At 43.3% G+C, this 15390-nt stretch overlaps 1 long non-coding RNA gene across 1 annotated transcript; it reads left to right on the top strand.

The window, feature by feature from the left end:
* The first annotated feature begins 4026 nt into the window (after nucleotides 1-4026).
* On the top strand, nucleotides 4027-14744 carry LOC118354586 (uncharacterized). The gene is made up of 2 exons (XR_004815385.2): nucleotides 4027-4228; nucleotides 14570-14744. It is a non-coding gene; the product is annotated as an uncharacterized LOC118354586 (long non-coding RNA).
* Nucleotides 14745-15390: the final 646 nt, after the last annotated feature.

Below are 15390 nucleotides of genomic sequence, written 5' to 3'. Positions count from 1 at the left end.
TGTCTTCTGGGGTCAGGTTTGTGACATGGAGACAGGTAGTGTGCCGTGGATTAGGGGGTTACTGCTGCTGGTGCAGGACAGTCTTGGGGGAGATTGTGTGGGTGGTTTGAGGAAGAAAGTCATGAAAAGCGAAGGTAGAAGCAAGTGACAGTTTAAAGAAAGAATCTACAATAGAATAAACTCCTATCAAACAGTGTTCTGGCCATGCTATGCCCCCCCGCCCCCCACCCGAGGGACATGAGAAGTAGCCTTATGATCTTTCCATTCTTTCCCATGTCATCCCAGGCTCTCAGTCTGAAATTTTACTGGGCATTTATTTTCTTAAGTCTTGGTACCAGGCATCGCTGTACTTCTCTTGAGTGATTCTTTGTTTTTATCTTTGAGTCATTGTGATTAATGACACTGAGCATGGCTTCCTCTTTATGTTAGATGCCAAGATCGCCAAACCTAACTTACAGATCATTCCATGAGGGGCATCATGGTGCACATGTTTTGAATGTGCACATATTTCTGGCTTTATCTTATTTTTCTCTCCCTCATTTTCTACCCCCCCCCCCCCATCCTAACTTACTTGGGTTTTTTTTTACATTTTATTTATTTATTTCAGAGTTGAGAAGGAGAGAGAGAGAGAGAGAGAGCACAAGCAGGGGGAAGGTTCAGAGGGAGAGAAAGAGAGAACCCCCAGCAGATTCCTCATTAAGCATGGAGCCCTACGTGGGGCTGGATCCCAGAATCCTGAGATCACAACCTGAGCCAAAGTCAGAGGCTTAACCGACTGAGTCACCCAGGTGTCCCCTAACTTACTTGTTTTTAAGTCTGGTTATAATGTAGTCACCTTTGCAAGTTACTTCAAATCCTCTTTGGAATGAAGTGAAGTATTAACAACCAACTGGACTTGACAACCCATGGGGTCAAGGGTATGACTTTCCAGGCCTTCATTAGAGAAAGGAAAATCTGGAGGCAGACTGGTGCGGGGGTGACTCTGAAAATGAGTTTCATTTTAGAAGGGGGATTCCTTCAGACCTTGCCAATTGAGCTGCTAAGTGAGGTCTGCTTCCTGCAGGCTTAGCCCTCCCCGGGCTCTGGGACAATGAAAGTCAGTAATAGGCTGATCCACTTGAAGCTGCTCCTTCATAGTGAGTAGCGTCCAGAATTGACCTGCTGCCCTCCCAGAGTCTGGGTGCTGGGTTCTTATGTGAATAGCGACCTTTGGTCTCTCTCTCTCTCTTTTTTTCTCCTTCGGTCTCTTTGAATTCACCCACCATGCTTATAATACCCGTGGCTCTTTGGCCCTGGCTCTCTGTGGTGTCCTGTACTTGAGGGGTTTCTTTCCATCCCTTTACACACTGAACTGGACTTTGCTTTTAGCATCCTTCACTTCATCCCAAATGATTTTCTCTGGTTTAGGACCTGGATGGACTGAATGTTGATCTGCTACATCAGAACTTTCTGGGCTATGAATGCAGGTCTGGATCAGACTTGAGTTTTCTCTGCTGCTTTTGATTTGATTTACGATTATCTGTTCCTCCCGAGGAGAGGCATCTGCCCAAGCTGGTCTAACCAGTATTCCCAGCCCTCACTCCACGGTTGCTGCAGAAGGGCCCCTCCTCCAAAGGTGAGCTCCCAGCATATCTAGCAGCCAGGACCAAGCTGAATGTCATGAGTTTGAGGTTCCAAAGGCAATCCAGGTAGAGATATATGCCAGTCAGGAAATATGAAGCCGACAAGATTAAAGAGAGTGAATGGTATTGACTTAGGAGATATCCTCATGGAAAGAATTAACTGTAGACATTGGCAAGAATACATCACCCAGAGACTGGTATTGTGGTAAGAAGAGAAAAAGGACAAGGAGATACCTTGGGGGCAATATCTCTACTATGGGGACAGGAGAGGGAGGGAGATCAATAAAGTAACCCAAGATGGTATGATCAAGAAGACCCAAGGAGAAACAAGGGGAGCAGAAGGTATGGGAAGCTCAGAGAGAAAGGAGCTACATGAAGAAGGCAGTGAAAAGTGACAAGTGGTGCAGAGAAATCAGGAAGGAGGAGGAGGAGGAGAGGGGAGGACGAGAGAGAGGAAGAGGAGGGAAACAACACATTGACATGGTGACCCCAGGTCACCAGTGAGTTTTGTGGGATTACGCTGAATTGAATCATGGCCAAAAGTCTGACTGGACAGAATGAAAATATGAAGAAGTGGTGAGAAAATAGGGGATTTATGAAAAGCCAATATTTTAGGAAATGCTCCGAAGAGAAGAAAGAACTTTAGGGAGGTAGGCTATAGAAGCACTGGGCCATAAAGCCTTTTGTTAGTGGTCTGTTTGAATGACAAGCTGAATCTGAACCAATCATGAAGCCTAATTTCCATGTTCTTCTTGGTGGAGAAAGAAGCAAAGCAGTATTTCTTCCTTTGGTAAGGCTGCGCAGACATCTGTCACAAGACTATACGCCCTTCCAAAGTGTCCTGATGGAAGGTGCAAATGTCAATATCCTTGAATAGTCTACAAGGGAACCTAGAACAGATTTTTGACTCATCAGAAGCAAAAGATAGCTTTTAGCAATGCCGGCTAATTTGGGCGAGAGACATGGTCCTGTTTTTCAGGGATTTGTCATCCCAGACAGGTTAGAATATCATTTAAATATTTTCTATATTCTTGTGTTGAGTACACTTATGTGGAAAGTGGCCCAGGGTGTTGGGGGAAATCTGTGGCAGATGGTCATTAAAGTAAAGACCACATCATGGAAGTAGAAATGACCAGTTTTTGAGTGACTACACAAGAAGAGACTTTGACGATTTAAATTCCTATCCAAAAACATATGTAGTTTTATCCACTTGAGAGTAAATTACTTTTAGAGTGACAGAAGATTAGCTGTGGAAGTCTCATCTGAATATAAAGTCTTGTCTATCTCTAATACTTACAGAGGTAAGTCACAGGGAAATTGCGTTTTGACGCCGATAAACGATCTTCCTCATGTTCACTGATCAAATTGCAAAGCAAACTTAATTCTGAAAGTATTAACAATGTTTACACATTTAAGGGTTGGTTACTCTGTCAAAAATATAGGTCCAGAATGAATTGTTAGAAGCTGAAAAGCCAAAAACACATTTCTCTCCACTGGCTTCCTATACTATGCTTTGAATCCAAGCTCCTAATCTGGCTTTGCCTTCAACTGTATGTCCCCCATGTTCTGTGGGCCTGCACTTTGCCTCAGTGAGGCCATTCTGTGTACTGCCAGGTCCACTTTTGCTTCCATGTCTTTGTCTCTGTCGGGTCCACTTCAGCTGTCTATCTTCAAGTCCAAGACAGAGAGACTACATCCATTGACTCATCATGGTCAGCATCTGCCCCTTTAGCTCTATTTAAAGAGCTTCACTGGAGACTTTTTTACTCATGACCTCACTCCCGCTTCATTCTGGTGTTCTCTGGTTTCATGTTGGCTTAGATCCAGTTTCTGTCTCCCCTCCTGTTTTTTACACATTGGGTATGAAGATGCTTATGAACTGACCTTCATTTTCTAGTTCATCCTTGGACACTTCCCAGGTGGCTTCAGCTGTACATTAGCTCTCTGGCTCTGATTCTCTCTAACAAGATACCATATCCTAACCCAATGCCACTGAGCTCCACACATGCACTCACTCACTAGGCTAGTGCCGTTGACCCCTGAGTGTATGTGTGTGTGTGTGTGTGTGCATGCATGTATGCGTGCAAGCACATGCATGCATGTATGCACACATGTCTGTGTGCGAAGGTACAGTGCTCAGAAGTTTGCCTATTAGCAATGACCACCTTCTCTCTTATCTAACCAAGACCTATCTTAGCCAAGTTGGGTAAACCTAAGAGCCTCAATATTCTTATCTTTAAGATGAGGATAATGTTATTCCCAAATGGCGTGAGGATTTAAATTTTGAAAATTACATTGCATTCAGTAGAGTCTATGGCACATGGACAGGGCTCAGTAAATGGATGCTTATCTCAAATCTTAGCACTATTATGATGATCAGATTTCACCAGTCAGATTTCTGATGATCTCTTCCTTCTCTAATATTTGGTGACACTTAAGTCTGAATCCTGAAATTGACCAATCATTCAGTCATATGTTAACTTGTATTATCCTCTTGATTCTCAAACCAGATTGTAAGAAGATCAAGAACAAGGATGATACATTATACTTTTCTGGTGTCTCCTACAAAATTAAGCACACAGTAATGTTTGACAGCACAGAAGAAGGTAAGAAAACCAAGAGAGGTCTAAGAGAATGCACTTTGAATGGTGCCTATAAAAGGGATCTTCTGTCAAGAGGCAAGAAAACATTAGTACATCTCTGAGCTTACTGACAGATTTTCAAGCTAGATTCCACTACTGCTCGCTCCCACCCTAAAACTCATGAAGAGAGCAACAAATATCTCCATCCAAAGATGTGATGGTCATCCTTCCACACCAAGCATATCACGTTTCTCCTCTCCTTTCTGTCACAGATGCTGATCTCAAGGAGTCACAAAGCAGAATGCAGTACCTCCTCACAAATAGTCTAGGGGGCCCCAGACTCAAAAATGTTAATGCCTCACATATTGCTGTCCAAGATCATAGGGCCAAGGGGATGTGGACCCTCATCTAGTCTCCATGTTAACAGGATTCCAGCAAGCCCTCCTTATGTTCACAAGTCCACCCCCGCCCCTTTGCAAGTTAGTCAGTGGGCCTTGCCTCCATGACTGGACCTTCTGGGAGGGTGAATTGAGGAGCTAGAAGGCCTCTCTTGGGGTTGAAAATCTATGTAGAAGCCCCATTACACAGGCCCAGTTGGAGAAGTCCATTTGCCCTCCTTCCCACCCCATTTGTCACCATAAATAATATTTTGCAAGCTATAGGGATATGACATTAGGAAGCCATTTGCAGGAACCTCGAAGGCTCTTCTGGGTGGAGTCTCATGTTGTTCCAGAAGGGAGCTCCCATTAGTGGAGTTATATGGCCTTTGGAAGGTATGGCAGTGGCCTCTTGCTTAGCTTTGAAAGGAAGCCAAGTGACCTCTAACCACCAACTGGTCCTAATTCTACTCATGTGTTTAAGTCTTCTTTCAGCCGATCTGGTAACCAGCAGTAGCAGATTAGTGAGTACAGCTATTCTGACTATTTCTAGGATGGCTGCCATTTTCTTGCATGGAAAGGAATCGGGCCGGCAGCATTTGCTGCCATATCCTCTCTGCTGGAGCAGTGATTAGTTGCACCATTGAATTCTAAGCCTCTCTTTCAGCAATTACAGCACCTTCTATTATGAGCTTGTTGAGAGTTGGTTTGGGTAAAATTTTGCTTATTTTCTTGCTCTACGGGAAAATCACATTCTGTTCCCTTGCCCAAAGCAACTGTGCCTCTAAACCTGTTCAGGGCATCTGGCTTTTGAGATCAATGGCAACACAGACACAATTGGACCATGCTTCTCTCGTGAGCCAATCTCTCCCTTTCACAGACCTCAGCAGTGTCAGATTAAGTGAGCAACAACTGGGCTGAGCTACCCATCAAAACAAATCAGTCAACCCATAAATAAACTGCTGGGATACCTCAAGGGATTTAGAAGAATTTTTCATTGTCTTGTTCTTTTGCTTAATATATGATTTCTGCAAGGGGCATGGTGGCATATATTGCTTTGGCAGCCCTCCCCCCTGTTAGTGTGGTGATTGGCAGAGGCTCACACACTGCCCTTCTGGGGGCACTTCAGTAGAGACAGCTTGGAGAGAAGTGGTATTTCACAGAGAAGCAATCTCTTAGCATGTTTGGTGTGTGACAGAAATAGGAACCATATTTTCTGTCCCAGTGATAAGAAAATACACACTTACAAAACTCAAGAGCACTTATGGAGAACTTACTTAGACACAAGGTTGCTGGAACCATAGTATACAGATAGCCTAGCATCTGGCGCAGATCCCGGCTATATCCCATATCTTGTCTCTGATGCTCTGCCCTTTGGGGTTTGTGAGTTTGTGGAAATTCTTTTGAGAAGATGTCACTTTTTCCTGATTATTTGGCTTATTCATATATCAACTTTTAAAAAAAGAGAAAGAATCATCTCTATATTTCGTATTATATCTATGCACTGATATTTGTCTTCCTTACCTTGGAGTGTGTCTTACCCACCTTTGCATGCCTCGGGTCTGGCATTATGACTTCTATTAGGTCATCTGAAGGAAACAACGGAACGGACTCAAGTAGAGATTGAAGGTGTCATTCAGCAGATGCATGTCAGGGAGCACCTGAAAATCAGGTCACTTCCCAGTCAAAGCAGGGTTTTAGTTCTGCAGGGCGAAGGAAAGACAGGTGGCATGTCCTGGTGGTTTGGGTCAAGTAAAGGTTTTGGTCTATTATTGGTGTGAAATGTGTCCCAGTTTTCGTGCATCTTTGCATGAAAGGATTGTGGATGTGGCCCCATCCTGGTACCTGTTAAGAACAGCACTTTCAAGAACCGTTTTTACAAACTCTGCAGTTTGTTGGTTAGTTGGGGTCCACGAGGAGGGGAAGGTAGGGGGAAAAAGGATAGGAAGTTAGGGGTCTGAGGCAGTGATGAAACAGAGAGCTCTCTGTCATGCCAGTTGAAGTCTTTTTACAGAGTAAATGCCTAGCAAGTGTTTGTTGAGTGCATGAAGATATGGCTGAAAAGATGTAGGATCCACGTCTGAAGTGCGTAACTTTCCTCTCATTGGACAAGTGTAAAATAGGATTCAACTGCAAGAACTCAAAGACTTCCCAGGGATCTGGGCTGTGTCAGAATGAGCAGAAGCTTACTAAAATGGGACATATCTCTAGCTTAAGGAAGCAGGCATTTAATAGAGGGCATTTCATGAGCTCTCAGAAGAAAGACAGTTGTGTTCTGGTCCCCTAGTAGCAACCTCCTGGTTTTGCCACTCTCATTCCCTCAGGCTTCAGAAAAAGGGGTAGAAAGCTATACTCACACCTGAAATTCTAACAAGAAACAAACTGATGTGTACTATGGAAAAGTCACTCTTAGTGTGTCCAAAAAATACAATATTTATCTAGAACTATGTTAAATATGAACAAGATGGAAAGAAACTGTCCTGGTAACTGCAAAATTTCTCCCTGTTCCCCAACCTTGCTCAAGCTCTCCCTCCCTACCACCACACGAGTGAAAAAGAGAAACATTATGCTGCATTCAAAATACAGAAAAGAATCCAATATGGAAGAAATTATAATCTTTAAATCAGCATATTCCCCATGAGTGTTTCAAATTACAGGTGAATTTAGTAAGAATGTATACATTTATTTATTTATTTAATAATATCAATTTCAGGGATAGAATTTAGTGATTCATCAGTTGCATACAACACCCAGTGCTCATTACGTCAAGTGCCCTCCTTAATGCCCATCACCCAGTTACCCTATCCCCTCCATCCACCACCCCTTCAGTGACCCTCAATTTGTTTCTTAGAGTAAAGGGTTTACTTCCTCTTTGTTTTCATCTTATTTTATTTTTCCTTCTCTTCCCCTATGTTATTCTGTTTTATTTCTTAAATTCCACATATGAGTGAAGTCATATGATATTTGTCTTTTTCTGACTGACTTACTTCATTTAGCCTAATACCCTCTAGTTCCATCCACATCATTGCAAGTGGCAAGATTTCATTCTTTTTGCTAGCTGAGTAGTATTCCATTGCATATATATACCACGCCTTCTTTTTCCATACATCTGTTGATGGACATCTGGGCTCTTTCCATAGTTTGGCTATTGTGGACATTGCTGCTATAAACATTGGGGTGCATGTGCCCCTTTGAATCTCTATGTATCCTTTGGGTAAATTAAAAAGAATATATACTCATTTTTAAAAACAAGAGCACACAGAGGAAATGGAGCAATAGCCATAGAATTCTGAAGAGAAAAGCTCCTGAAGAATATAATTTGGCCCCAGTGGTCATTTAAATATAAAGACAACAAGTGAACATTCACAAGCAAATAATTTAGAGCATGTGACTCCCATAAGCTTCTTGATAAAAACTTCCCAGTGATAAAATTTAACTGCTTGAGAGGTGAATCAAAATGAATAACTTAGAAACGGGAAAACCATGGTCACCAAACAAACACTAATGCTGAATTTGTTTAACTGTAGAACTAAGATTAAGCCACTGGCAGAGGCGTAATTGCGCAGCAGAACATGAATGTCAGGAGCCCTCTAAAAGTAATAATAATGCACAGAACAAATATTGGGAGGTAGAGACAAGAGGACACTGGAGGAAGGCTTAAGAATATTGGATATTTTGTCTCTCATAGCATGTAATCAATATTGTCTGAAGCTGAAACATGTACTTTAAAGAAATGAGTCCAGGTTTTTAAATGATTTTTGTAGCCTTTTTTCTTAAATGTGATGAGATATTTAAAGAACTTACATTTTGGGAGCAGCATTTTCTAACCATCTATCCACGTATCTACTTATCCATTCATCAAGCTGTCTTTTTATATGCAGTGGACCCTTGAACAATGTGGGTGTGAATTACATGGGTCCACTTAGACGCAGATTTTTTTTCAATAAATACAATACAGAACTGTAAATGTATTTTCTCTTCCTTATGACTGACTTTATTGTAAGAATACAGTATATAGTACAGATTTTTCACTGCACAGGGGTTGGCACCCCTAACCCCCTTGTGTTGTTCAAGGGCCAGCTGTATAGGCAAAGAGATGTTTGGGGTGAATGTCACCAAATGTTAACATTGATTATTACTAGGGATTACTTTATTTTCTTTGTTCTCCTTTTCTTTATTGCTTGAATTTTTAATAATGAGCCAATGCTTACTTTATAAAAACAATAAAAGCGTTATTTTGTCCAAAAATTAGAGGACCACATCATGTAGTCAGTTTTTCTTGAGGGTCAGATTTAGGCCTTGAGTAGTATTTCTTCTAACCACACCTTCAATTTGGAGATACAAGATCATCAGCAAGACTCACTGAGGTATTTCAAATTCCCTCCTAAGCTTATGAATTTTAAAGGCACTACCATTCAAGATAGAATTTAAGGAGGGAGAGCTGAATGAAATAAAGGAGATAAGAAGGAAACCTCATTTTGACCATGAAGTATCTGACATGGTTGTAGGACTATGGAGATGCTCAAGATGTCAGACCCAGGTTGAGGTATTGAGAGAGCAAGAGGGAAGTCACACCTGGAAGTCATGGCAACAGTGAGACCTCCAACATGCAAGCACATGGGAAGAGGACCGAGGACACAGGGAATGTGCGGTGGAAGATGGGAGCGTTAATGATGGGAAAGGAGAGAGGTGCACAGTTGCCAGGACAAATGGTGGGTAGAGAGCACCAGCAAGTCCAGGGCACAAATGATGCTGTGCAGACTCCTGCTTGCAAGGAAGATGGGACATGAGGGGTGCACTGCAAGACAGTAAGCAGAATGTCAATCCCTCCAAGCCCAATGCATCCAGCCATCTTAGATACAAAGGATGACGCTATACACATTACTAAAAGCTGGCAAGTCGGGGGTAACAAGACCCTTCCTTGCATTTAGACAAAATGAAATAACCGGAAACCAAACTGAAACCTTTCCAGACCCCAAATTTATTCTGAGAGAGAGATGGCTTGTCTGGATGAGAGTTTTCTCTTAATCACCTTAGTTGGTGTTCCAAGTAACATATATAAAGTTCTAATTCTGGTCTCCTCACCTGGGGGAGAAATGCGAGTGCCAACAACAACAGAACAGCAACTGCTACAATGAAAGTGATGCAGGAGCTAATCTTGGATTCAACACGATACAAAGGATCTAGAGGAGGAAAAAGGCAAAGAAAGACCTTAATCAATTGGAGTTTAACCTTTGGTTCAATGCATTGTGTCTTGTATCGGAACTACACAGGCTGAGGCTGCTTTATTTTAAAAGTTGTGTTGATGACTTATCAAAAACATTTTTATCTGGAAGATCATTCAGGTGAGAGAATACTCCAGAGTAATTTCTGTTCTACTTAGCATTTAGATAGCACCAGAGAGCTGTACAGGGTTATTAATACACATCTTGTACTTTCGAAGCAACTTACAATCTTTCTGGACAGTACCCCATCCATGGGGCTAAGTGGGGGTGGCCAAGGAGTCAGATGGCTTGAGCTTGAGCCTCCTCCTTTTGAACCATCTATTTGCTCTTCCTGCTGAGGATGGGCCCTTGTCTCGGAATCAGGTCCTTCAGCAGCACTGTCCTCATCTGTGAAGGACAGGACTCTCTTTGTCTGTGAATCCTCTGTGAGACAGGCCACTTCTCATACAGGAACACAAAAAGAAGATGCAGGACACCCAAAAATACTCCTTATGTGGCTCTAGACAAAATAGAGAATTGCATTTTACTCCCCTCTGGCACCAGCCTTCTTCCTGTTGAGACCACTTCTCATCCTTGCTCTGATTAGGACATTTAGGGACTTCATGCTCCCCCATGTTTTCCCAGAATCCCTCACTGGGCATCCCTCCTACCCCTCCCCACCTCCAGACAGCAGCAAGCAGTTCCTTCTCCTGAAGATAGCAGACTGGGCCCTTTTCTCTTGTTCTGGAATTGGGGCCAAATCTCTAGAGCTAATGATGAGCAGTGCTTGGTTCCCCATACTTCAGAGAGAGCTGCTGGGGATTGCCAGCAACCTGGGCCTGCAGCAGAACTGGCTTTCCCTCTTCCCAGACCTCTCTCTCCAGGCTGTAGGAGAGGCTGAGGCAAGAGAGACAGGGAAAGAGTCCCTGTGGTTTGTGCCCTTGTATAAAGTGTGGTGTCCAGCCTAAGAGATGATTCCCTTTCTTCCATTGAGCCAATGGAGGAGGCCTCTGAGAGAATTGCTTCTCAAGGTTGGCCCTTCTTGTCAGAAGGGGAGATGGCAGGGTGGTTTCTAAAAGTGTGCAAGCCCAAGGCAGCTCAGTCCATGGGGGCACCCTAATAAAGAAAATATAACATGTCCTAAGGTGCAGTGCTTTGCAGTGTCCCCTCCCCAGGAACAGATTCCTAGCTGGGGAGAAAGATTGCGGAGTGCGAGCAGGTCATGTGGCAGCAAGGCTAGATGAGTTTGGTGTGGGCAGGATATGTCTCCCCTGGATGGGGTGAAAATCATACAACATAGCAGGGCTTGAGCTATCTTGCTATACTCTATACCTGGGAGATGTTGGCTGGGTCAGGGATCCCACTCCAAGACGCCAGGAGATGGAGGATCAAGACTGGGCTCTGCAGGGGATAGAAAAAGTCAAGAGATGCCAAATGGTGTTCTTAAGAAGTTCACAGCAGTGGACACTGCCACACCGAGGCTGCCAGGGCCAGTCAGTATAAGCCCTAGAAGCAAGGCTGGCTGCCCCAGAAATATGGTTAAATAGAGACATTTACCTTCCCTTCATCCTCTGTGCAGCTAGTGAAATGTTGGAAAATGGATGAAAAAGGGCACATGAATCATATAACCTTTTAAGTTCTTTAACCCTGCTACTTCTAGATCTGAAGTGCAGTCACAGGAGTATAAATTTTGTTTGGCTTGTTTAGATTCTAATGTGATATGAGGTCTCATTTAACATCTGTAAGTTTTAATATCTGTAAGAGATACCTATTAAAATAATCTTATTTTGATATTTAAAAAATAATTTTGTATTATGTTATATCTCATTGCAAAGCAATGCATACCCTCTACAGAAAATTTAGAAAATTAGGACAAGGTTTTTTTTTTTTTTTTTTTTTAATGTTACTGTGATAAAAACACTTAACAGATCTATCCTCTTCAATAGGCAAGTTTTTATTTATTAATAGAGTAAAATGCCCCCATTTATTTCGCCCGCAATTCTGTGGATTGGTGATTTGGGGCTGAGCTTCAGTAGGCAGTCCTCATCTTTTTTTTTTTTAAAGGAAATATTGGTATATAACATTGTATAAGTTTCAGGTATGCAATATTATAATTTGACATCTGTATACACTACAAAGTGATCACCCATCAAAATTCTAGTTACCATCCATTACCAGACAATTGACCCCTTCACTCATTTTGCCCTATCATCTTCCTCCTTTCCTCTTTGGTAACCATCAATCTGTTCTCTGCATCAATGAGTTTGTTGTTGTATTCTTTGTTCATTTGTTTTCATTTTTTTTAGATTCCACATATGAGTGACACCATATGGTATTTGTCTTTCTCTTTCTGACTTATTTCACTGAGCATAATACCCTCTATGTTCATCTGCGTTGTCACAAATGGCAAGATCTCATTCTTTTTACATGGCTGAGTAATATTCCAGTGTGTGTGTGTGTGTGTATTCCATTCATTATCTATTCATCCATTTGATGGATACTTTGGTCACTTTGGCTATTGTGATTAATGCTGCAATGAATATAGGGTGCATGTACATTTTTGTTTAATGGGGTTTTAAATATTTTATTTATTTGAGGGAAAGAGAGACAATGAGAGAGAGAGAGAGAGAGAGAGAAATAACGAGAGCGAGCATGAGCAGGGGGAGAGGCTGAAGGAAAGGGAGAACAAGGAGCCCAATGCAGGGCTCGATCCAAGGACCCTAAGGTCATCACTTAAGCAGAAGGCAGATATCTAACTGACTGAGCCACCCACACATCCCTGTTTTTATTTTCTTCAGGTAAATACCAGAAGCAGAATAGTTGGATCATATGGTAGTTCTATTCTTAATTGTCTGAGTAACCACCATACTGTTTTCCACAGTGGGTGCACCAAATTACATTCCCACCAGCAGTGCATGAGAGTCCCTTTTTCTGCACATCCTCACCAACATTTGTGATTTCTTGACTTTTTGGTATTAGCCCTTTTAACAGATGTAAAGTGATAGCTCATTGTGGATTTGACTTGCATTTCCCTAATAATTAGTGATGTTGAGCATCTTTTCTTAAAGATGCTTAGACCTTTTCTGGTCTGTTGGCCTTCTGTATGTCTTCTGTGGAAAAAAATATCTATTCAGATCCTCTGCCCATTTTTAAATGGGTTGTTTTAAAACAGATATGTTTTTTAAAAGCTAAATATGAATCGAAAGCAATAAACAGTGCTATTTTTGTGTTGGACACCTCACAGATGGGGATGGTCTCATTGCTTCCCTAGCAGGGAGATTGTTGTTTGAAGTTAGCTTGTGAAAGGACATTTCCTTCAGAGGCCTCAAATCGTGACATCTGTGAACCTGAAATAATTTCTTCTGGTAGAGGTGGAGGGCATTGGGGCAGGGCAGCAGGAAGGTGAGATACCAAAAGCAAGGCAAGCATGAGATAGAAGGTGGAAGGCAGATCTGGAGCTATGGGCCAATCGTGGGCCTCTGATGGGGCTGCTTAGAATTCTCCAGGAAGGCTGGGAGGCCAGGTGACATGAAAGGCTATGGATCAAACTAGACAGGAAGTCTAAAACTATATTTCCTCTCTCTCTTTGAGTTCCTCCTATATGCCAACCACTGGGCTACCCTCTGGTGGCAGAGATGACCAAAGCTCCATACCATACCAGTCTCTGCCAAACTAACAAGGATGATGTAGGTGAAGAGTTCATTAAAATGTCATCGGTTCCACCAGAGAAGTTTGAACTCGGTGCTGCAAGAGGACAGGGAAACCGAGAGTGTGGGAAGCCTCACACAGCGGGTGATACCTTAGTTGAATGGGGTGGGGCAGACAGAGGGGATAGCATGCACAGGGTGCAAAGGTACTGCCAAGGGTGGGTCGATGCGTAGGATGAGCAGCTCAGGGTAATGGGTGACAGTATTTGGGGAAGAGAGGGAGGAAGTTCTAAAAATCAGTTTTGATAGAGTCCTTTCGAGTTTTGCTCTAATTAGCTGTGATAAAATGGACAGACATGAGCTTTGTAGCCAGGCCAGTTAAAGCTTAATTGTTTAGCCCTGGTCTGTGCAAGCTGGGTGGCCTCAGGCAGGTTCTCCTTGCTTAGCTTTCATTGCCCATCTGTAAATAAAAGCGGTCAAAGCTGGTTCTTCAGGCTGTGCTAAGGATCAAGGGAGGGAACGGGAATGAGAGCACCTAATAGGCCAGAGATCTGGGAAGCAATGGCTTCCTCCTTCCTGCCTGAAAACCTAACTCTCCCAGGAAATCCTGCCACCTGCCCAGCTAGAAGGCTCCACATTCCATCTTCTGAGGGCAACACTGTGTCACTTCTCTGCCACCATTCTGGAGTCTGCAAAGGCGGAATCCACGAGAGTGATGAGTGTGTCGGGGCCTGGGTGAGATCTGGAGTTTGGAACACCACCAACTCTGTGTTTTGCCTTTAGGATGAGGCCTTCCTGAAGAGTGGTCCCACACAGTCACATGAGCTCAGGATACCTGGTGCAGCTCCAAATACCTGTGGTAGGAGACCTGGCAAGATAGGCTTAACCACACGCTCCAGCCCTTGGCAATCCCCCTCGATAGTGACCACTACGTGGTGCCCTCACCAGCCACTAACAGAACCCATCTGTCCTCTGTCAGAGTATTATGGCTGAATTGTGTCCCCCTGCCTGATTCACATGCTGCAGTCCTAACCCCTCGCACCTCGGAATATAACTATATTTGGAGCTAGGGTACTTAAACGGTGTTTAAGTTAAAATAGGATAAGCCCTAATCTAATAGGACTGGTATTCTTACAGTAAGAGGAGATTGGGACACAGACACACACAGAGGGAGGACCACATGAGGACACAGGGAGAAGACGGCCACCTACATGCCAAGGAGAGAGGACTCAGAAGGAGCCAACCCTGCTGACACTTTGATCTTGGACTGCCAGCTTCCAGAACTGGGAAACAATAAATGTTTGTTGTTGAAGCCCCTCTCCCCATGTGTGGCACTTTGTTGAGGCGCCCCTAGGCAGCAAATACGCAGTCTGAAAATCTTCGCCCCTCCTTGGCATTTTTCTTGTCAACAAAGACCAAACCCAACACATTCTGCTGGTGCTTGTACGTTCACACTGTGTCTGTGGCCCCTGCAACTGCCAGCCATGGAGAAAGGCATTCTTTCCTGCACACTCAGACCCTCACAAATGATACTTTCGACAACCACTTCAACCCCACAGCTCTCTCTTCCCCAAACCCCAGTCATCTGTGAGCCTTAATATTTTCTCATTGCTTCATGCATGTCAAGCCTGAGGCCTCAATGAGAGTATTGCCATTTGTTGCTGGAGGAGGTGGCAGCGTGGTTCAGCTTTGGAATCACGAGTCAACCAATGAAAGACCAAAGGGCAAGCCGCAACATATAAGATGTCTGTTTTGGGGGAGTCTTAGGGATTGCAATCCAAGAGACTCAGATTCCAGAGAACTCAAAAACATGCTCTAAAGAGACAAAGGAGGTTGGAGTTTTTAAAGAGGAAAGAGGGAATTTACATAAGTTGTTTTGAACGAAATGTGTGATTGGTGCTGGTGTAGCTGCAGTTGGCCTCATCTATGTGTGATTGGTTGCTAGGGCTAGTGTTAGG

This window comes from Canis lupus, chromosome 4 (assembly GCF_003254725.2).
Source record: "Canis lupus dingo isolate Sandy chromosome 4, ASM325472v2, whole genome shotgun sequence".
In the NCBI taxonomy this organism is placed as follows: domain Eukaryota; kingdom Metazoa; phylum Chordata; class Mammalia; order Carnivora; family Canidae; genus Canis; species Canis lupus.
This window is presented reverse-complemented; position numbering and strand designations above follow the sequence as displayed.